The sequence below is a fragment of the Eleutherodactylus coqui genome, chromosome 3 (assembly GCF_035609145.1).
Source record: "Eleutherodactylus coqui strain aEleCoq1 chromosome 3, aEleCoq1.hap1, whole genome shotgun sequence".
Lineage (NCBI taxonomy): Eukaryota > Metazoa > Chordata > Amphibia > Anura > Eleutherodactylidae > Eleutherodactylus > Eleutherodactylus coqui.
In genome coordinates, this window is record NC_089839.1 from 55,365,280 (window position 1) to 55,390,751 (window position 25,472).

The following is a 25,472-nucleotide window of genomic DNA, read 5'->3' on the forward strand; positions in this document are numbered from 1 at the left end:
AACACAAAAGTAAGCCGAGGCCTGAAGAGCGGAATGACCATCATCTGCTCCTTTCCATTTACTGCATGATGGGAACATCTTTAACATCTTTCATTCATTAATAATAAATATATATTACCATCTATAGAGAATCTCTTTTCATCATTCCCCCATACAGAGGGGTGGTGCGTATATGATATAGTACACTATTTCAGTAAGCACGTACCTGCTTTCTGAATATTAAATCTGCACTGCTGATGGTCCGCACGGCTCGCCATTGGACATGCGCAGGGCTTTAGATTTTTTTAATCTCCAGCTTTTCCTGTGGAATCCCGTCTGCAATGTCAATGGAAGTCATGCATGCAGGAACCGCAGAAAAATGGAGCATGCTGCGATTTTTTTATCCCCATGAAGAATCATTTCTCCATAACATTCTATGGAGAGTTATTGCTCCGGAACCGGTTATTACTACTGGGGACACTATGGGGGTAGTTATTACTACTGGGGACACTATGGGGGTAGTTATTACTACTGGGGACACTATGGGGGTAGTTATTACTACCAAGGCCACTATGGGGTAGTTATTACTACTGGGGACACTATGGAACTGCTATTACTACTGGGGACACTATTACTTCTGTGGAACTAAATAGTCACCCGCACAAGATGCCATGCAACAAAATGTGTGACTGTTCTACACCAAAACACTGAATGCCTTAAGTAAATCTGCCCCGTTGTGCCCAGATGTACCCCTTTTACCAGCTACGCCATGTGTGAGCGAGACCTCAGCGCTGTGGGAGGAGCTACGTACTTGCAGCCATCGTCTTCTAAGCCGTCGAGCTCAACTGACACCAGATGGCGCCGAGTTAGAACTCTGGACATTCCGTAGCTATTGTGATGTCATGCGAGGTCTATGATGTCATGTGTCAGATGACATCTCCATAAGGCCTCGTTCACACAGGCGACAAAGTCGCGCGATTTTGTAGCGTTGCTACAATGCTACGAATCGCATGTATGAGGCCTCTTCCGTATGGGTGATTTCCTTGTACGATTTTCTCGCATTGCGAGACTGTTAGAATTCACATGTTGGCAAAGCCCGTGCTTTCCTGTGGGTTCTTGCACACATGCTATGTTTTGTAGTGTGTGTGATAGCGAGGTTACAACATCGCAGCATGCTTTATGAGGCCTCGTTCACACTATGCGATGTGATGCAACAGGGAGGAGGGCTCCATAGAGAAACATGCACTACAAAATTTTACGAGTGGCATGCATATCGTGGAACACACGAGGTTTTTGTGTCGTTTATATGTGAAGTAACCCAAAGGAAAGCATGGGCTTCTCATACATGCGATTTGTAGCATTGTAGCAACGCTACAAAATTGCGTGACTTTGTTGCCCGTGTGAACGCTGCCTAATGCTGAAATTTGCGATTTTTTTTGTAGCCCATGTTTCTCTATGGAGGCTGCGATTTTCTAGCATCGCATCGCAGGCACTAGCGACTCGCATGCTATGCTATAAAACCCCGGCTGCCACGGAGATCTATGCAGATCCTGCAGGGCGCGGTTTTTGAGCCTCTCAGAAGGGAGTGGTGTCTATCCAGCAGCGTGGGGGAAGCTTCTGGAGAGCGGCTACCATTTCGCTGACATTCGGCACCTGGAGTGAATAGGTGGTTGACGGTCGCTGCAGCGCGCCCGGCTCGGCCTTTGGAATACTGCAAGAGAAGACTTTCATATACGGAGCAGACGCGACACGGCGTGCACAGAGGTGGTGGAAGTGGTGATGGCAGTTACTGGGTTTGGGCCGGGTTACAGACGGTTCACTGCACACCGGACGGATAAGTAATCTAGTGCTATAAAACCGCAACGACACACTCTGCGATGGGAGAATATTTGCGAGAAAAATCGCATTTCTGGCGTAAGAAAATCGCAAGCACATAGCCCAAACAAGCACAATCGCAATCACTATTGCCTATGCGGAAGAGGCTTATTGGCCAATGTTGTTATGTATCAAGTTAAGAGCATTAATCCCTTAATGACACAAGCTGTTTTGGGTGTAAAGGTGCATTTTATCTTCGCTTGCTATGGGGATAACTATTACAACTGAAACCACGATTACTACTGGGACCACTATGAGGATAACTATTACTACTGGGACCACTATGGGGATAACTATTACTACTGGGACCACTATGGGGATAACTATTACTACTGGGACCACTATGGGAATCACTATTACTACTGGCAACACTATGGGGTTCATTATTACTACTGAGAACACTATGGGGTCACTATTACTACTGGGGACCACTATGGGGTCACTATTACTACTGGGGACCACTATGGGGTTCATTAATACTACTGGGGACCACTATGGGGTTCATTATTACTACTGAGGACACTATGGGGTCACTATTACTACTGGGGACCACTATGGGGTCATTATTACTACTGGGGACCACTATGGGGTCATTATTACTACTGGGACCACTATGGGGTCATTATTACTACTGAGGACACTATGGGGTCACTATTACTACTGGGACCACTATGGGGTCATTATTACTATTGGGGACACTATGGGGTCATTATTACTACTGGGAACACTATGGGGTCACTATTACTACTGGGAACACTATGGGGTCACTATTACTACTGGGGACCACTATGGGGTCATTATTACTATTGGGGACACTATGGGGTCATTATTACTACTGGGAACACTATGGGGTCACTATTACTACTGGGGACCACTTTGGGGTCATTATTACTACTGGGACCACTATGGGGTCATTATTACTACTGGGAACACTATGGGGTCACTATTACTACTGGGGACCACTATAGGGTCATTATTACTATTGGGGACAGTATGGGGTCATTATTACTACTGGGAACACTATTAAGTCATTATTACTACTAGGACCACTATGGGTCATTATTACTACTGGGAACACTATGGGGTCATTATTACTACTGGGACCACTATGGGGATAACCATTACTACTGGGACCACTATGGGAATCACTATTACTACTTGGAACACTATTGGGTCATTATTACTACTGGGAACACTATTGGGTCATTATTACTACTGGGAACACTATGGTGTCACTATTACTACTGGGGACCACTATGGAGGTCACTATTACTACTGGGAACACTATGGGGTCAATATTACTACTGGGACCACAATAGGGGGTCATTATTACTACTGGGACCACTATAGGGGTCATTATTCCAACTGGGGACCACTATGGAGCTCATTATTACTACTGGGACCACTGTGAGGGAGTCATTATTACTACTGGGAACACTATGGAGGTCATTAAAACTACTTGGGCCACTATTACTATTAGGAACACTATAGAAGTCATTATTACTACTGAGGACACTATGGGGTCACTATTACTACTGGGGACACTATGGAGGTCATTATTACTACTGGGGGCCACTATGGAGGTCATTAAAACTACTGTGGCCACTGTGGGGGTCATTATTACTACTGGGACCACTATGGGGGTCATTATTACTACTGGGGACCACTATGGGGGTCATTATTACTACTGGGGACCTCTATGGATGTCATTATTACTACTGGGGACCACTATGGAGGTCATTATTACTACTGGGGACCACTATGGAGGTCATTATTACTACCGGGAACCACTATGGAGGTCATTATTACTACTGGGGACCACTATGGAGGTCATTATTACTACTGGGGACCACTATGGAGGTCATTATTACTACTGGGGACCACTATGGAGGTCATTATTACTACTGGGGACCACTATGGAGGTCATTAAAACTACTGGGGCCACTGTGGGGGTCATTATTACTACTGGGGCCACTATGGAGGTCATTATTACTACTGGGGACCACTATGGGGGCGATTATTACTACTGGGGCCACTATGGAAGGCATTATTACTACTGGGGACCACTATGGATGTCATTATTACTACTGGAGACCACTATGGAGGTCATTAAAACTACTGGGGCCACTGTGGGGGTCATTATTACTACTGGGGACCACTCTGGATGTCATTATTACTACTGGGGACCACTATGGAGGTCATTAAAACTACTGGGGCCACTATGGGGGCCATAATTACTACTGGGGCCACTATCGAAGGCATTATTACTACTGGGGACCACTATGGATATCATTATTACTACTGGGGACCACTATGGAGGTCATTAAAACTACTGGGGCCACTATGGAGGTCATTATTCCTACTGGGGACCACTATGGAGGTTATTAAAACTACTGGGGCCACTATGGAGGTCATTATTACTACTGGGGACCACTATGGAGGTCATTATTACTACTGGGGACCACTATGGAGTTCATTATTACTACTGAGGGCCACTATGGAGGTCATTATTACTACTGGGGACCACTATGGAGGTCATTAAAACTACTGGGGCCCCTGTGGGGGTCATTATTACTACTGGGGACCACTATGGATGTCATTATTACTACTGGGGACCACTATGGAGGTCATTAAAACTACTGGGGCCACTATGGAGGTCATTATTACTACTGGGGACCACTATGTAGGTCATTATTACTACTGGGGCCACTATGGAGGTCATTATTACTACTGGGGACCACTATGGAGGTCATTAAAACTACTGGGGCCACTATTACTATAGTATACTGTTTAGGAACACTATAGGAGTCATTATTACTAGTTGGTACCACTATGAAGGTCACTATGGGGGTCTCTATTACTAGTTGGGACCACTAGAACAATGGTGATAAAAGTATAAGCCCCGCCCCCAGTTACAATGGCCGCTGTATGTTTATGACAGGTGACAACACTAACATACACTTAAAACACTTCGTTGTTCAAGGACCAAAAATCCAACCAGATGTCTGAATGAGTCTTTCCTGCCCTCATAAAGTTCTGCCATCTGCCTCATGTGCCGCTGCCATCATACAATCATGTATGACTTGTGTGTCTCCATGACTACGCTACAGACCAACTACACTACATAACACTGGATAATATGCAGCACAGCCTACCCTGCTGGATTCAATAATGCCACTGATTGGCTGGACGGCTTCTTGTTTGCAGCTGTGAGGGTTTCTGGAAGTTGTAGTCTTGGTGAGCTCTGAATGTCTTTTCAGAACACTGATATAAACTACAACTGCCAGCAACCTCCAGCTGACAAGGCGTCCCCCTCTAGTGATCCGACCAATGGAGAGAAAGAGCTCCTGGTGAGTCTGTAAACCAGTCCGAGGGGGCGGTGATGGGGCCTAGCGTGGTTACCATGGAAACCAGACAGTGCCGCTGGCTTCAGCTCCCAGTCTTCACAATTTTATCATCAGTGTTATTGGTGACGGCTTGTACTCAGTATATACTGATATGTCATGTATGTAGTGGACATGTATGTAGTGTCCGTGTATGTAGTAAAAGTGTATGTAATGTCCGTGTATGTAGCATCTGCATATGTAGTGGACATGTATGTGGCGTCCGTGTATGCAGCGGACATGTAACTGGCGTCTGTGTAACTAGCGTCCGTGAATACGGCGTTTGTGTATATAGTGGATGTGTAACTAGAGTCTGTGTATGCGTACACGGACACTATGTATGCAGTGTCTGTGTAACTGGCGTCCATGTATGTATCATCTGTATACGTAGTGGATGTGCACACAGTGTCTGTGTATGTAGTGTCCGTGTATGCAGCGGACATGTAACTGGAGTCTGTGTAACTGGCCTCTGTGAATGCAGCGTCCATGTATGTAGTGAACATGTATGTAGTGTCCATGTGACTGGTGTCCGTGTATGCGGCGTCCGTGTAACTGGCGTCCTTATATGTGTCTGTGTACATATTGGATGTTCACGCAGTGTCTGTGTATGCGGCATCCATGTATGTAGCGTCTGTGTATGTAGTGGACATGTATGTAGTGTCCATGTGACTGGTGTCCGTGTATGCGGCGTTCGTGTATGCGGCATCTGTGTATGCAGTGTCCGTGTATGTAGCGTCCATGTAGCTGGCGTCCGTGTAACTATTGTCCTTATATGTAGTCTCTGTGTATGCGGCATCCGTGTATGTGGTGTCTGTGTAACTGGCGTCCGTGTACGTAGCATCCGTGTATGTAGCATCCGTGTACGTAGCGTCTGTGTATGCAGTGTCCGTGTATGTAGCGTCCATGTAATCGGCGTTCATCTATTTAGCGTCCGTGTATGTATTGGACGTTTATGTAGCGTCCGTGTATGCACTGTCCATGTATGCAGCGTCCGTGTAACTCTCGTCTATGTATGTAGCATCCGTGTATGCGTCGCTCCACATTACAATGCACGGAAATGAACGGCTCCGCCCCCTAGTGATTTTAATGAGTGTTTTAAAAACTAAAATCAAATTGTACGTTTTCAGTGAGTTTCCGTTCCGTTGGGTTTCTGGTTTTTTTCTTACAGGGGACAAATCCCGCTGCCGGCTGCGCACTTTGTGCCGCTAACAATGGAAACCTAACGGAACCAAAGAAAATTGAAAGTTTTGTGTTTTTGGGGGGGGGGGGGGGGGCAGTAAAGGGGGGTCTCCAGGCTGAAGGGTCCCCTTTGACTATAATGGGGTCTGTTCAGCTGTCTGACATTTTACTGGACACAAAAGTCCTACATTTTGTGCCGAATCTACGACGGCGGCTCCGAACGCAGACGCGAACATAACCTCAATACCGTCTCTGCTGCAAAAATGGAAGAGAGAAGGAAAGCCGGAGTAGCGGTGTGAGCGAGGCTGGAATGACCCCAACTTCAGACACGTGTGTTGTACATGTCAGTAATATGGCGGCGTGTTCTGAGCGCTTTAAAGTGGATATTACACGCGGACGCCATATAGCGCCATAAACTAAGTTCTGGTGGCATATTAGTGCTAAGAGTGCTGCCGATTCCAGCCAATGAGGTGGCTGGAAGCGGCACCACGTGACTTCTCATCATGCACGCAGAATACAGTTCAGCAGCTGTGCACGATGAGCTGTGCCCGCGCGTCACGTGACCTGTAATGTCATCGCGGGCGTGGATTCCGCTGGCACTATTCTGGCACTATTACTCTGGAGAAGAACCTTGCACCTGATGCTTGGACGGTTTCTACAACTTACGCAACCTGACCTTTTCCACCTCCAGCAGAAGAATTTCGCTTCGCTATCTCACATCACTCGGGGAGGTAAGCTGCTGCATATGACACATTTTCCATCGCGTGCATCTGCTCATCATATGTGCATTATTTGCGCATAGTTCCCTATTTTCGTTTGCATTTGCGCCGTTTCGCTTGCATCTGCTCATATGTGCATATTTTGCACTTATGTGCTTGTTTTCACTTGCATTTGCGCACTTTTGCGCATCTTTTCCCATGCATCTGCTCAGTTTAGCTGCCATCTGCTCATATGTGCATATTTTGTGCATATTTGCAGGTTTTCGCTTGCATTTGCGCCGTTTCACTTGCATCTGCTCATATATGCATATTTTGCGCATATTTTCGCTTGCATTTGCGCCGTTTCGCTTGCATCTACTCATATGTGCATATTTTGTACGTCACCTGAGATTTGCACGACGCCAGCTGACGCAACCCGACTTTTTTTTGCAGATTTGTGCGCTTTGTGTGAAGACGCCACCCGAGATTTGTGCGCTACGTCTGGAGAATACGCCACCCGAGATTTGTGCGCTACGTGTGGTGAGTACGTCACCTTAGATTTGCGCGACGCCACCTGACGCAACCTGACTTTTTTTGCAGATTTGTGCGCTACGTGTGGAGACGCCACCCGAGATTTGTGCGCTACGTGTGGAGACGCCACCCGAGATTTGTGCGCTACGTGTGGAGACGCTACCCGAGATTTGTGCGCTATGTGTGGTGAGTACGTCACCCGAGATTAGTGCGCTACGTGTGGTGAGTACGTCACCTGAGATTTGCGTGACGCCACCTGACACAACCTGACTTTTTTTGCAGATTTGTGCGCTACGTGTGGAGATGCCACCGAGATTTGTGCGCTACGTATGGAGAATACGCCACCTGAGATTTGCGCGCTACGTGTGGAGATGCCACCCGAGATTAGTGCGCTACGGGTGGAGACGCCACCCGAGATTTGTGCGCTACGTATGGAGAATACGCCACCCGTATTTGCATGTTTTCGCTTGCATCTGCTCATATGTGCATATTTTGCGCATATTTGCATGTTTTCGCTTGCATCTGCTCATATGTGCATATTTGCATGTTTTAGCTTGCATCTGCTCATATGTGCATATTTTGCGCATATTTGCATGTTTTCGCTTGCATCTGCTCATATGTGCATATTTTGCGCATATTTGCAGGTTTTCGCTTGCATCTGCTCATATGTGCATATTTGCAGGTTTTCGCTTGCATCTGCTCATATGTGCATATTTTGCGCATATTTGCATGTTTTCGCTTGCATCCCCTCATATGTGCATATTTGCAGGTTTTCGCTTGCATCAGGACGACTGTATATATGTATGTGTATATATATGTATGTATATGTGTGTGTATATATATGTCTGCGTGTATATAGGTATGTATATATATATATATATATATATATATATATATATATACACACACATATGTATGTGTGTGTGTTTGTGTGTATATATGATTCTTCTGACCTGGTTGGGGGAGTAGTGGTCAATGTAAGTGCGTGGAGCGGATCTAGGGATCAGTAATACTAGTGGGATGTGATTGTTAACCTGCAGATTTTTCATCATTTCCTGCAGATCTGACGTCCTTGAGAACGGGAAGGCTGGCAGACAGTGAAGAGACCCTCGACGTTCAGCAATCTTGAAACCCTTCCTTTTATGAACTGCTTTTTGCCTGTGACTCACCTTTTTTTTTTTAATAAGCTTTTTCTTTCAAAGAATTATGACGGAGGATCCTGAAAAACTGCGCAATATTTTACTATGATGGAGTAAACAGAAAATACCCGCAAACAGAAAAGACCCGGCCTCTTGTTTATATCAGGGAATGAAACTTGGTGTAAAATCCACATTTTTAATAAATAATAAAACGTGATTTGAATTAGTTTTTTTGTTTAACCATATTTATGTTTTCAGACTCACTGTAAAGCCAGCTGCACACGGCCGCGAAGGGCTCCGCACCGTAATTCCGTGGCGGAGCACGTCACGGCGCCCCCCCAAAGACCCCAATACCACGTTCCGCATGACGCTTCGGCACGCATGCGCAATAGAGCGCATGACGCCGCAGCAGCATGTGACGCGCCGGCCGCATCATATGACGCGGCTGGCGGTAGGAGTAGAGGCGGTTTCACGCTATCTTCCGCTGTGCTACAGCAGAAGATAGAGTGAACGGACGGCTTCCATAGACCGCAATGGAAGCCGTCCGCGCGTATTCCCCGCGGCAAATAGAGCATGGGTGATTTCAATAGAACCTAATAGCTGCGGGCAACACAGCGGATTTCCGCCTGTGGGAAGGAGCCCTAAGGTGTCATGTCCACTAGCAAAATGGAATTGCGGATTCCACAGCGGATTTCCGCTGCGGAAGCCGCAGCGGATTTTGCCCATAGGGAATCATTCGCCATCCGTGGTCCATTAAACTGATTTTTGCACCCGCGGATGGCATTTTAATAGAATTGCATTTTTCACGCGTGGGAGAAAAAACGCGGCATGCTCCATTTTACCGCAGATCGGCAACATTGCTAGCAATGTGTGCGGATATCTGCATGCAAAAAAAATACCATTTAAAGCAGATTCCGCGCGGATTGTATTTTTGTAGTGGACAGGAGACCTAAGGCCGCCTGTAGACGGCCGGGTCGGATCCGGCTGCGAGAATTCTCGCAGCAGGACCCGACCCGAGCGCCTGCAGAGAGCAGTGCGGAACTCGCCCGCTCCCGCAGCTCCGACTCATGTGCCAGCAGCCGGCGCATGCGCAGAGCCGGCAGCCAGTGAGAGACGTTTCTGTACAGGGCTCTGCGAGCCCTGCACAGAATTAGAGCATGCCGCGGTTTGTTTTCTGCGCGTCATTTCACGTAGACAAACCGCGGCCTTCTGCATAGGATTGCGTATTGTAATGCAATCCTATGCAGGCGTGTACGGGCGGAAATGTACGGTGCTGCGTCTGGCATAGACTGAAGTGGCAGCGGTGCTCACTTGTCATCAGCTGATTGGCAGGGATTCTGAAAGGCAGATCACCACTTCACTGCGCATGGATCATCAGTACTGGAGTCCCAGGAAACCCTTTTAACCCCTTGCCACCGCAGCACGTGAATGTATGTATATGTTAGGAAGCAGCTTTCTGGAATGGACTTGCATCTACATCCTACAGATCTGAGCCCACACCATCTACTGCTGGAGACTGTTGCTAATGACAGTTGGCCTCCCGCAGCCACAGCGGGGATGGGCGAGACAACCGATTCCCGCTGTTAATGCTTTGCATGCAATGATTGCTCTAATATCATTAGGCTTTTGCATGTAATCAGATATACTTCAGTCTAAGCCGACCTGAGTATAAGCCAAGGTACCAACTTTTACCCCAAAAACCTAGGGACAATTATTGACTTGAGTATAAGCCTAGGGGTAATATTAGGTACCTTGGCTTACACTCGGAGCGGCTATACTCGTGTATGTATTGTGGCTGCTGCTACAGACAAAATGGGCAGCACACCCCTAGATACATTCATTAAGGAGTCTAGTTTTCACAATGTGGTCATTTGTGGGGGTTCTCTATGGTTTTGGCCGCTCAAGAGCTCTACAAGTGTGCAATGGGGCCTAAAAGGCTTTCAAGCTAAATGTCTGTTCAGAAAGCCACCGACTACTCCTTTCATTTTGGGCCCCATTGTGCATCCAGACATAATATTGGGGCCACAATGGGTATATTTTCGAACACGAGACAAACAGGGGTATCAATCCTCATTTTCATGTGCACTATGGAAAAAACACTGTCTGGAAAATGACATTTGCAAAAATATGAAATTTTTTCCCTTCTACATTGCATTAATTCCTGAAAGAAAATTGTGGGGTCAAAATCCTCCTGACCCCTCAGTGAATACGTTAAGGTGTGTAGTTTATAAAATGGGGTCATTTGTGGGGGTATCTATCATTCTGACACCCACGAGCCTTTCCAATCTTGGCTTGGTGCCGGAAAGCAAAGTGTTCCTCAAAATACTGAAAAGTAATGTTAAATTTGTATGTCTCCTAAATGGAAAGAAAAGGGTTTTCAAAACGTGCTTCCAGAATAAAGTAGAGAGATGGAAATATATATCTTAGCACATATTAGAGATATAACATTTGAAAATGTGAAAAAAGTACAGTTTATTGAAATTTTTGCCAATATTTGCAATTTTAATAAATATACACAAGTTCTAACAGTCTATTTTTACCACCTAAATGAAGAACAACAAGGGGATGAAAAAACAATGTCCGAATCAATTGGATATGCAAAGCCTTTACAGAGTTGTGATATGTTAAGTGACACATGGGAGATTTCTAAAAGTTCGCTCCAGCACAAACAGGCTTGGCCACTAAGTGGTTAAATAGCTTAGTGTACAAACTTTGAAGCCACTGTAATGAGGGACAGTGAGCAGCACCACATGCAGCCTGATAATAATCTTCATCATATTCCTCCATCAGGTCCCGTTTATGTATTTCCATAGCATGTGATGGGCCATTACCAGCTCTAAGGATAAAAGAGCCATGATCTAAGGCTTTTGCACCAAAGTTTTGATTTGACATCAACAAGAGTTGATCCAAGATAAAGTAGAACACCCTTGCACCCACACCGTTTAGCCTGTGATCTTGGTTCAATTTGATCTCCCAATTTTGGCGGATCAAACTGGCTGAACTTAGTTTAGCAGCTGAAATCCAAAATGGCTGACTCAGCCAATAAGCTTTTCCTGAGTTATGAGCTTACATCAAGCAGTTGCTGATGTAGTAGCCATGTTTTTACTATTGCCATGAGAGCTGGCAAGATCACCTGACTACAGTCACCAATCACCATGTAGGATACACTTCTAGTTTCAACCTTCAATCAGATCAAGTGAAATTGGTTTTGCAAGTTTTAGATCAGGAAGTGTTGGCGCAGAACATTCCTTAAACCAAGGTCAAGAACTGATGAGTTTAAACCCAGATCAACAGGGTGGTTGGCGCAACCGGCCCTGGAGAATTTAAAGGGGTTGTCCAGGATTAGATCAACATGTCTGCTTTCTTCCAAACAGCGCCACCCTCGTCCAAAGGGTTATGTGTTGTATTGCAGCTCAGCTAAATTGTAGTGAATGGGAGCTAAGTTGCAGTACTCAACAACTCAGGGACAAGGGTGGCACCAAGGTGGGAAGAAAGCAGCCATGATCTTTTAAACCCTGGACAATCCCTTTAATCTACAGAGGTTGTAGACCCAAAACAAGACAAAGTTGGATAAACATCAAGTGTTTCCCACTAGTTATAGCATCATCATATACTGCAGCAGATTATTGAGAGTGCTTTACTTGCCCGTGTGGCGGGGACGCAGTGTTATGCCCCTTTCACACTTGCGCCAGGGCTCTAGGGCTCCCCCTTCTTCCCATTATAGATATCGCACTGGTTCCCATCATACATATTAGGACATCAGTGAGTCATTGCAGAGTGGGAAAAGCTAATGCAAGAACTGATATAATAGACGCCCTGTAGTTGTACAGCCCAGCACCTCAGGGGTTAGTGCAGACCTCTCATTGGGTATTACCTTGGTAAAGATGTAGACGTCTTCCCTGTATATTTAGTCAGCGATATAAGAGATCAATCGGTGGATCAATCAAATGCACTGGATTACACAATTCCACTCACATTAGAGGCTTGGAATTACGTAATCCACTCGCACAAAACAGAGCGCAACATTCGCAACATAGAGCCCATTGTGCTCTATGGTCGCAGATATACCCACGGACCCCATACAATTACATTGTATATGGGCTGCAGGAACTCGCATCATCACTAAGCGACGACACAGGAAATACAAGCAAAAAAGGTGTGCAGCGCATGACCATCTGTGTGAGTATACAGGTATACACAGTAGATATGTGACCATACATAGGGCCACAGGCGGGCTCACAGCTGGGATCCGCTGCAGGCCTCTGCAAGTGGATACCACATACGGCGTTATTCAGACCGCTATCCATAATATATAATTTCCAAGAAGCCCCGGGAACGTTCGCCTTCCTGCAGTTCCAGGAGCAGCTTGTTGAGTGCCTTCTTTGTGAGATCACCGCACCTCAGCCAGCTTATGAACCCTCACAGAGCGCTACTTTTTACTCCCAATCCCTGCGGTAAAGAAATACTCCCACAAAAGCATGAGAGGAGGAGGGATACCCAGTTGTATTGCCCCATGAGCCCATCCCAACCAGGCCTCCATAATTACCCGTCTTCGGACATACCAAACAGTTTACATTATTACTTTTATCTAAGATTTAGGTAATGCCAAAAAGGGCACGGAGGGGAGGGGGGGGGGATTATTTTTAGGGAGTCAATTTGTTTCTCCGCACAAGTGAGCAATGGGGCCTGGAATTTATTCAGTTGCGCCATGAAAATGGGTGATCCCGCCATTATAGGCCAAGTCATGTGTCCTATAAGTAGATTGGGGGATACAATGGGTATCTTTCTGAACATGGGACAAACGGGGGAATCCATTTTGGAGTGAAAGTCTTCATTCATATGTGTGCTGTACAAAAGAAACTGTTTTTAGATTGACAATTGTCAAAAAAATGAAAATGTCTCCTTCAGCTTTGCTTAGATTCATTCAAAAACTATGGAATCAAAATTCGCAGTACAACCCTATATGAATTCGTTAAGGGGTCTAGTTTTCAAAATGGGGTCATTTGTGGGGGTTCTCCATCATTTTGGCTGCTTCAAGCAAAATTTCTGTTCTGAAAGCCACAGGCTGCTCCTTCCATTTAGGGCCCTATTGTGCATAGAGACATATAGTTAGGACCACAATGGGTATGGGTTTGTGAACACAGGAGAAACAAGGGTTTTCATTCTAGGGTGTGAGTCTTCATTCATATGTGTGCTGTACAAGGAAAAATTTTTAAAATGACACAATTTGCACAAAAATGAAAATCGTAATTTTTTCTTCTGCTTTGCTTACATTCATTCAAAAACTGTGGGGTCAAAATATGCAGTAGACCGATACATGAATTAATTAAGGAGTCTAGTTTTTAAAATGGAGTCATTTGTGGGGGTTCTCTATCGTTTTAGCCGCTCAAGGGCTCTACAAGTGGGTAATGGGACCTAAATCACCATCAAGCAAAATGTCTGTTCCGAAAGCCACCGGCTGCTCCTTTCCTTTTGGGCCCCGTTGTGCAAACAGACAAAATATTAGGGCCACAATGGGTATGTTTCTGAACATGGGACAAACACAATATCAGAATTATTTGCAAAACCTTTACGGAGTGTTTCTATAATAAAGAAACATCTATCAGATTTCCAAAAATTGGCTCCGTCACTAAGGCGCAAGCAGGCTTCATCACTATGATTTTAAATACATTTAATAGATGAAACAAGAACAAAAAAATAAATAAATGCCAACAAAACTAGTAATAACAGAGCATATTAGGTATCTGTAGAGTTTGGGTAAAAAGGGAAGGTAGAGGGTGCATGTTAATCCAGTGTGATTCATGAACAGTTCAGATAGATATTAGGGGAATCTCCTATACCAACCAAAGACAAGATTGTACAGGACCCGTAGAGCCACCTCCTTCTATCCCCTTTACCCAAACCCTGTGGACAGGACCAGCATTGTCAGGGTAAGGTGGGGGCAAACTGGGCAACTGCCCAGGGATCCCAGCCACAAAAAGGCCCTCCTGCCTTAAGAGGCTGCCATTGTTTTTTGGCTGTTTTTCAGTCGCGTGTCCCCAGCAGCAATGGCTTCTTCCTAATAAAGATGCCTCTGCTTTCCTCCCGCTGCAACTCCTCCACATTGAGGTTGGATGATCTCTCCACAGGCGGTGGTGCAAGTATGGATCAATGTGTTAAAATGTAATATGTCTGTGTATGCCCCGGTGTATGTATGTGAAATATATGTGTAAAAGCCGCACTTGTATGTCTTGTGATAACTTGGGGGCTGTTAGCTCATCAGATCGCCATCTTTCCTCCACCAGATGGATGGTTGTACACTAGTGAACCACATCCAGGCCAGAAGTTTAGTACAAACTTAGTAAATCCATCCTGTATTGTGGCAAATCAACAGAACTCATAACACAATCTTCACAATGTTACCTTTTGTTGCAGTGTACACAAATCCATATAATTTCCTGGCCGGTTGTCTATCATATAGACCTAGCGTCTCAATACAACATCACAATGTCCATATCTCATATCCATCCAGAGTGTCAGTCTAGGGGGGCGTCCTTCCATGTCAGATTTGTGATATTCAGTCAGAAGCAGAAGTTTGGTAACAGACCGCTCCCAGGTCCACTGAGCTTTGTTGGTCTGGAGGTTGTCTTTCCTCAACACATACCCACACTGGTGACAAATTATCAGACTAAACTAGAACACTTTCCCAAAAAGCCTGCTCTCAAGCGCCCTACTGGCTAATTTCATCACTGCACTTCTTCAGTGTGCAGATGTATATTGTGGCAAGCTGGAGTTTCTTGCCTGCAGATTGCAAATCTCTCGGTCTGGACATCGGTGTATAAAGACTCAAGGAAACTTGACATCTTTAAAACTGGTACCTGCCAGCATTTATTGCACATAGCAAAGCAAACTTGTATGGTACACAACACACACCTCAGGCTCTCAGTTCCCGATGCAGCATCTTCACGCCACCTCTCACTCTTCCACACTAGACCTCAGGCTTGCAGCCCTTTCAGCTTTGCTAAGCTGTCACTTCCCCCTGAGTAAGGTAGGAACTGCTCCTTTTATCTTATTTCATGCCACACCCATAGGTGTTTTCTTTCTGCAAGTATCAGAATGCCTGTCTAACACCATCTGCAGGCCATCCTGTACACTGCATTCCCATAATGTATGTGCACATGGGCTACTTCTGCTGCAAATTTTACACATTGGAAAATCTACTGTGAATCTTCACAGCCATCGGTGAGAATTTGCTGCAGATTTCATCCTTAAAATCCATAACGTATCAGCTCTGCTGCAGATTCCGTGAGGGAATTTCTACACCTCGTGGATGAGCTATTTTGAATCTCATCCACATGGCTTAAATAGTAAACACTGCGGAGTCACCATGTGGAAAATCTGCAACATTTATGGCCCATGCAACCACATCCTAAGGGTATGTTTCTATGTGGCAGAAATGCTGCAAAAAAATTTTGTGGGAAATTCTGCAGCATTTCTGCATACAAACCTGTGTCAAAATCCACACCGTGAATAGAACTTATTGATTTTAATGGGTGCGCTCACATGAGCATATTTTATCTGCACACTTTGCTCACTCAGAAAAAAAAACAGCATGCTCTATTTTCCTGCACATTTGCACACCCAAAGTCCCGATAGAAGTCAATGGGGATGTGCAATTGTAATATGTTAAGATGTGTGAAACACTGCATAATTGTGTAAAAACAAAAACACAGACTAATTAGTAATTCAATCGGTGTGTCTTTGTTTGCTGTGTACAAATAAACATGCAACGTGGGTGCAAAAGTATAGAAAAATTATCAGATGAGCGCAAAAATGGCTTGCTCATGGTTCAAATATTTTGAGCTGAAGCACGCGCAAAAGCGCATTCACTCGTGTGAAGGAGCCCTTATACTGCAGATTAGTTGCAAATTTGCTGCAAATTTTCCCAATTGAGTTCAATGGAAATGTAAAAATCCACAATAAAGTCAAACTGTTGATATGCAGCAAAATCTGCAGGTAAGAGCTCAAAAAAGCGTGGATACAATTATAGGTCAGCTATACGCTGGGTTTTTTTTACACTGGTATACAATTGACTTTTTTGAGAAAGGCAAACAAATCAGTTCTGGCATTGTATTTATGATATTGGTTCTAATATCTTATCTACCAATATAAAATCAATCTTCTACATATAAACATGTCTATACATGTTCTAAAATGTTCCTAAAGGCAGTGGATGACATCACAATGGTAAGATGACATCACAATGCTGAGATGACATCACAAGGCAGTTATGACATCACAATGGCACAAGCCTTCTTATACAGATGCACGGGTCAGAATCCTTGCATTCACTTGCTGCAGCTAGCAGAGAATAAGTGAGAGCGTCAATCCATACGGATTTCTAGATTTTCTATATTTTCGCCTTTGTGATAAAATGAAGGCAAAAAAGAAGACCAACCATTTACAGGAAGAAGCTGATAAGATCGAGCACATTCCTGAAGAGAAGAACAATGGCAGTGATGGCCAGGACAAGCCAATTAAAGCTAAGAAACCAAGAAAGAACCGGTTCTTAGCATGCTTGCGAAAAACCTGGGCAAGGTTTACTGGGTGTATAAGGTGCAGCACTACCATCCAAAAGGAGAGAAGTGCGGAACTACTCCCAACACCCAGTGGAATAATCATGGAGGAGGAACTCCCAACATCCAGCGGGATAATCATGGAGGAGGAACTCCAAACACCCAGCGGGATAATTATGGGAGAGAAACTCCAAACACCCAGCGGGATAATCATGGAGGAGGAACTCCCAACACCCAGCGGGATAATTATGGGAGAGGAACTCCAAACACCCAGCGGGATAATCATGGAGGAGGAACTCCCAACACCCAGCGGGATAATCATGGAGGAGGAACTCCCAACATCCAGCGGGATAATCATGGAGGAGGAACTCCCAACATCCAGCGGGATAATCATGGAGGAGGAACTCCAAACACCCAACGGGATAATTATGGGAGAGGAACTCCAAACACCCAGCGGGATAATCATGGAGGAGGAACTCCCAACACCCAGCGGGATAATTATGGGAGAGGAATTCCAAACACCCAGCGGGATAATCATGGAGGAGGAACTCCCAACACCCAGCGGGACAATCATGGAGGAGGAACTCCAAACACCCAGCGGGATAATTATGGGAGAGGAACTCCAAACACCCAGCAGGATAATCATGGAAGAGGAACTCCCAAGACCTATTGGTATTAATATGGAGAAGGAACTCCTAGAGCCCAGTGATACCAATATGGAGGAGGAACTCCCAGGATCCAGCATCAATATAGAGGACAGCAAAGGTAGGATACATGCAACTTCTCATATAAAAAAAGATTATGGTTATAATTACAGCCCCCACCCCACCCGTTTGTTACTGCCAAAAGGACCCCAATAATATAGGATGTAACTGCAAGAGATATTGGGGGAGGGGACAAAGGGAAAGTGCAGTAAGGGAAGTGCTCGGGATTCTCTGGGTGTCATGATGAAAGTTGTAGTTTAACCTTTATAATGTAATGTATAATATGCTGCTGCAAAGGAAAAGTGGAAGAGCCACCCAAAACAATCCACCAGATTTCAGTTTTCACTTCAACAGTAAAAATGTGATCTGATTGGTTAATATGGGCAACTGCTCCATTTATCCTTTGTAAACTTTCTACAGTTAGTGAAGAGCAATTATGACATCATAGTAAATATGGAATGCTGCATACCAGCCCGGGATACAGTTATAAGCTAATAGGCCTTGGTATAAAACAACAGCCCCAATATGCAAATGCACAGTTCTCTGCCAATGTGGGTGATGGGGGCACAGTAGAGCTTATTTCCCTGGGAAATGTAAAACCGGCCACCAGTTACGTGTTCTCCTTGTCTCTTCTGATGCCCGGCTTCCACCTAAGCCTTCAAAAACATTATGGATTACAAAATGGAATTCGCTGACCAGAACAAAGAACAAGGTTATAATTTCCCTTTAACCCTTTAATGACTCAGTCTATTTTGGTCTTAAGGACACAATTTTTTTTAGATTTTCATCTCCACTTTTCAAAAGCCATAATGTTTTTACTTTTCCATCAACATTTCTGTATGAGGACCTGTTGGCTGTTTTTATTTATAGGGTTTGCTGTGTGGGATAAAAGTGTTTACAATTTATAGTAGGGTTGTTATGGATGTGGTTATACCAAGCATAAGGCTTTTTAAATGAATTTCTTTAAACCAAAAAGGGAAAGTGCGCATAAAAAAATGTTATATTATTATTAACATGTTGGTTTTGTAGAATTTGTTTTTCACAATTTATGTCCCTTTGGGGAATCTGAACCTGCAGTATAAGTGCTCAGATATTACACTGCATTACTTCTTTACTACAGTGTATTCTGGTTATTGATTTACATTGACAGTCATAGCAGACTGGAAGTCACTGTTAGGCCTCCAGTTGCCATGGCAATTCATTGTCCCACTGCCTCAACATCACAGAGGACACTCCCTCGCTGTTAACTCCATGCATGCTGTAATCAATAGTGCAGCATAAGGCCTGTTGTCAGTCATAGCCAGCTCCCACTGCGGATGGCGTGGGATCAGCTTTTGAGCCAGCACCATCCATATGATGTAAATGTATGTAATTTCACGTGAACTCCTTCCCACCCAGGATGTACATATCCATCCTGCGGCAGTGAGCGGTTCAAGTTAAATCATCACCACTAGGACGACTCTTTTTAGATTGGATCACTACGTGTTTTGCTACTGGCACCTATGAAAATTAAATGTAATATGATGTACCAGCCATTAAGATTAATGGCCCTCCCCATAATTCTTGGACATTTGGGTCCCCTGGAGCATGAAATGTTCCTCGTGTGTGAGAGCCCCTCTATAATGTCCATGTGCCCTAATAGGCCATACAAAGCAATGGGTGAGGTCTTATTTTGGAAAGTTCTCTAAACATCCACTTTATTATTCCTTAGTTATATCTCATTTATCCTTCATTATGTATAAAGCTGGCTTCAGGTTTCCTGATTTGACTCCTTATCATATAACTATACATTTTTTCTTTATAGCCAACATGTCACCTGAAGAGCAGGAAAGAGAGATCGATGTAGAAGAAAACCAAAACATCGAGACCAACTATGAGGAGGCAGAACTGGTGAAAGACAGCTTTGTGGAACAGGAAATACAAGCACAATGCCAACGTCTTAATGACCTGATCCACATCCTGGAAGATTTGTGCGCCCAGTGCAATGCTACTCAGTTGGAAATACGGGCAGAGTTTAATCACATTAACGACCAAATCCAGAGCCTCGAAGATCTGTATATCCAGCACTATAATGCAGAGGATACACAGAGTGGAGAAGAAAAACTGGAAGATAATGAAGAAGTAAAGATAAAGGAAGTTGGAGAGAATGGAGAGAGCATAAGAGATAGCCAAAGAGCTTCTTATGAAATGCCAGGGCCCAGTAACATCAACAGTAGAGGTAGGATATCCGGAAGTAGCTGGGAATGTTCATGGGAATTGTTTATAATCCTTTCAAATGTTATAATCTTTAACCATAGAAACACATAGATCCGCACAAGAGCTGCAGACACAAAACAATATTTAGGTCTTTGTTTAGGATTTTGCACTTTAGTGAATATAATGTCAGTTTTATGTTCCGTGATCTGACTATATATGAATATGTGTTGCTGTGGGATAGCAATGAAGACTGTAATAATTCTTATACATATTAACACGTGTTCCTTTGTTTCCTATAAACAGACAATGAATCATCTAAAGGGAAGGAAAAGGACGATGATAAAGGGGAAAATACAGGCATTGGTATCAATACAGAAAAAGAAGTGTGTCAATCTGAGGAGTTAAGCAAGAGCAATTCTCTAGAAAAGAAACTCCACAAAACCATCAAAAGCTCTCAGAGTGGCAGTAGCCATGATGAGGGACCCATACCAAGCAACATTTGCATGGACAAACTCGAACAACCTGGCAAGGAAACACATACCACAGTACCCCTCAAATTACAGTCCTTTACATTCCATCGGACACTGGGAGAAGGAAGCTTTGGAGAAGTTTATTTGGCAAGAGACATCATCCGCAAGGAATGTGTCGCCATTAAAGTAACTAACAAACTATATTTCACGAATTATGCGTGCAGTTTTGTAGAGCGCCATATCTTAGAACTGTCCCACCAGAGCCCTTACCTGATTCACGGCCTGGCAGCTTTCCACACAAAAGAATTTGTCTATTATGTGATGGAATTGGCCACCAGAGGGGACCTGAATGATTTTATGCTTAAGCACCGTCCTCTTGATCACCCCACAATACAATTTATCATATCCGAAGTGATCTGTGGCACACAATTCCTGCACAGGTTAGGCATCATACACCGGGACCTAAAACCAGCAAACATCCTTCTGTGCGCAGATGGCCATGTCAAAATTACTGACTTTGGTGTGGCTGCAATGGATGCAAAAGACAGGACTATAGGACACTGTGTAGGTACAGTTAAGTATATGGCCCCAGAAATGGTGAGGAGCCAGCAACATGGAGAAGGGGTAGATTTTTTTGCCATAGGTGTGATACTGTATAAGATGTACACATCTAAGTCTCCTTTTACTGGACAAAATGAGCATGAAGTTAAGCTTGCCATCCTCCGCTATTCTCCAAATTACCCAGAGTCACTGTCTCCTGACACACTGAACTTCTTACTAGGACTGCTGCATAAAGATCAGCACCATCGGCTAGGAGTAGAAGGAGACGTGCGGAAACATCCATATTTTTCCAACATCAATTGGGAAGATGTGGAAGCCAGGAGGGTCGTACCACCACCAATCATGACAGCAGCTTCTGTTAACCTGAAAATGGACCAAATTTTGCACTATGAAGAACAACAGAACAAAGTAAGATCTAAAAACCAGAAGATCTTTAAAGGATTTAGCTTTATTTGTCCGGAGTGGTCTCATCATTATCATCCTGTTGATACAATCAAGACCACATTTTGGATGGCTAATCTGTTTGCCAGGCGGCCATTCAAGAAGAAAGCAAACTAAGTGTTCAACAAAGCTGGTGGACGACCAACTCAAACCAGCAGAACTAATGACATCCATCCATGTTACCCCGTCTATCAATTCCTACTACTTTCCACAACATACCTGATACCATGTACAGACTCTTGTAAAGGGCAGCGCTGCCACTACTAATACCACAGTATAGCTCAATGCTGACTGAACACCCACCACTTAACATCCACATAGATTCGAGCTTCAACAACCCAGGGACTTATTCCGATCGCCATATTTGGGGTCAGGGAGGAATTTTCCCCCCTAATATGAGGACAAACCAACAATCCTCAGGGGTTTTTCGCCTTCCTCTGGGAAAACATAGCAAGGAATAACAGGTTGAAATCGAAGAACTTCTTTCGACCTTACTTGCTATGTAACCATCTGGACGTCTCATCTACAATGTGGTGACAATGAAAGAAAGAAGCTGCTAATGAAGAATGCAGCTTCACCACCCATCGGACTTGACAGAAGGAAGCAGCTAAGATTGTAAGCAGCTCCTTCACACCCCGGACTTGACAAACAGAGGGCCCAAAGGCTGAACGAGGCATGTTGTAGGAATCCAGGAAAGTGTCACCTATGTGTGATCTTCACCTGCATTTCCAAAAATAACACAAAAGTAAGCCGATGTTGTAGGAATCCAGGAAAGCGTCACCTATGTGTGATCTTCACCTGCATTTCCAAAAAAAACACAAAAGTAAGCCGATGTTGTAGGAATCCAGGAAAGCGTCACCTATGTGTGATCTTCACCTGCATTTCGAAAAATAACACAAAAGTAAGCCCATGTTGTAGGAATCCAGGAAAGCTTCACCTATGTGTGATCTTCACCTGCATTTCGAAAAACAACACAAAAGTAAGCCGAGGCCTGAAGAGCGGAATGACCATCATCTGCTCCTTTCCACTTACTGCATGATGGGAACATCTTTAACATCTTTCATTCATTAATAATAAATATATATTACCATCTATAGAGAATCTCTTTTCATCATTCCCCCATACAGAGGGGTGGTGCGTATATGATATAGTACACTATTTCAGTAAGCACGTACCTGCTTTCTGAATATTAAATCTGCACTGCTGATGGTCCGCACGGCTCGCCATTGGACATGCGCAGGGCTTTAGATTTTTTTAATCTCCAGCTTTTCCTGTGGAATCCCGTCTGCAATGTCAATGGAAGTCATGCATGCAGGAACCGCAGAAAAATGGAGCATGCTGCGATTTTTTTATCCGCATGAAGAATCATTTCTCCATAACATTCTATGGAGGGTTATTGCTCCGGAACCAATTATTTCTACTGGGGACACTATGGGGGTAGTTATTACTACTGGGGACACTATGGGGGTAGTTATTACTACTGGGGATACTATGGGGGTAGTTATTACTACTGGGGACACTATGGGGGTAGTTATTACTACTGGGGACACTATGGGGGTAGTTATTACTACTGGGGACACTAAATAAAAATAAATAAATCTTGGTATTTGTATAGCGCCAACTTATTACGCAGCGCTTTCAGGTAATTGGGTAAGCTGGGTTCTCATTTTACCGACCTCGGAAGGATGGAAGGCTGAGTCAACCTTAAGCCGGCTACCCGACGCATGTGGGGATCGAACTTGCAACCTTCAGGTCGTAGGCGAGAGCTTACACTCTGCGCCACGCAAGGGGGTAGTAATTACTACCAAGGCCACTATAGGGGTAGTTATTACTACTGGGGACACTATGGAACTGCTATTACTACTGGGGACACTATTACTACTGTGGAACTAAATAGTCACCCGCACAAGATGCCATGCAACAAAATGTGCGACTGTTCTACACCAAAACACTGAATGCCTTAAGTAAATCTGGCCCGTTGTGCCCAGATGTACCCCTTTTACCAGCTACGCCATGTGTGAGCGAGACCTCAGAGCTGTGGGAGGAGCTACATACTTGCAGCCATCGTCTTCTAAGCCGTCGAGCTCAACTGACACCAGATGGCGCCGAGTTAGAACTCTGGACATTCCGTAGCTATTGTGATGTCATGCGAGGTCTATGATGTCATGTGTCAGATGACATCTCCATAAGGCCTCGTTCACACAGGCGACAAAGTCGCGCGATTTTGTAGCGTTGCTACAATGGTACGAATCGCATGTATGAGGCCTCTTCCGTATGGGTGATTTCCTTGTACGATTTTCTCGCATTGCGAGACTGTTAGAATTCACATGTTGGCAGAGCCCGTGCTTTCCTGTGGGTTCTTGCACACATGCTATGTTTTGTAGCGTGTGTGATAGCGAGGTTACAACATCGCAGCATGCTTTATGAGGCCTCGTTCACACTATGCGATGTGATGCAACAGGGAGGAGGGCTCCATAGAGAAACATGCACTACAAAATTTTACGAGTGGCATGCATATCGTGGAACACACGAGGTTTTTGTGTCGTTTATATGGGAAGTAACCCAAAGGAAAGCATGGGCTTCTCATACATGCGATTTGTAGCATTGTAGCAACGCTACAAAATTGCGCGACTTTGTTGCCCGTGTGAACGCTGCCTAATGCTGAAATTTGCGATTTTTTTTGTAGCCCATGTTTCTCTATGGAGGCTGCGATTTTCTAGCATCGCATCGCAGGCACTAGCGACTCGCATGCTATGCTATAAAACCCCGGCTGCCACGGAGATCTATGCAGATCCTGCAGGGCACGGTTTTTGAGCCTCTCAGAAGGGAGTGGTGTCTATCCAGCAGCGTGGGGGAAGCTTCCGGAGAGCGGCTACCATTTCGCTGACATTCGGCACCTGGAGTGAATAGGTGGTTGACGGTCGCTGCGGCGCGCCCGGCTCGGCCTTTGGAATACTGCAAGAGAAGACTTTCATATACGGAGCAGACGCGACACGGCGTGGACAGAGGTGGTGGAAGTGGTGATGGCAGTTACTGGGTTTGGGCCGGGTTACAGACGGTTCACTGCACACTGGACGGATAAGTAATCTAGTGCTATAAAACCGCAATGACACACTCTGCGATGGGAGAATATTTGCGAGAAAAATCGCATTTCTGGCGTAAGAAAATCGCAAGCACATAGCCCAAACAAGCACAATCGCAATCACTATTGCCTATGCGGAAGAGGCTTATTGGCCAATGTTGTTATGTATCAAGTTAAGAGCATTAATCCTTTAATGACACAAGCTGTTTTGGGTGTAAAGGTGCATTTTATCTTCGCTTGCTATGGGGATAACTATTACAACTGAAACCACGATTACTACTGGGACCACTATGGGGATAACTATTACTACTGGGACCACTATGGGGATAACTATTACTACTGGGACCACTATGGGGATAACTATTACTACTGGGACCACTATGGGAATCACTATTACTACTGGCAACACTATGGGGTTCATTATTACTACTGAGGACACTATGGGGTCACTATTACTACTGGGGACCACTATGGGGTCACTATTACTACTGGGGACCATTATGGGGTTCATTATTACTACTGAGGACACTATGGGGTCACGATTACTACTGGGGACCACTATGGGGTTCATTATTACTACTGAGGACACTATGGGGTCACTATTACTACTGGGGACCACTATGGGGTCATTATTACTACTGGGACCACTATGGGGTCATTATTACTACTGAGGACACTA

At 44.6% G+C, this 25,472-nt stretch overlaps 1 long non-coding RNA gene and 1 pseudogene across 1 annotated transcript; one reads left to right on the forward strand and one right to left on the reverse strand.

Moving 5' to 3' along the window:
• LOC136620684 (alanine aminotransferase 2-like) overlaps positions 1-25,472 on the reverse strand; it is a 79,591-nt pseudogene that overhangs the window by 14,942 nt on the left and 39,177 nt on the right.
• Positions 6,931-9,001, forward strand: LOC136620690 (uncharacterized). Its single transcript, XR_010791171.1, has 3 exons — positions 6,931-7,147; positions 7,568-7,831; positions 8,707-9,001. It is a non-coding gene; the product is annotated as an uncharacterized lncRNA (long non-coding RNA).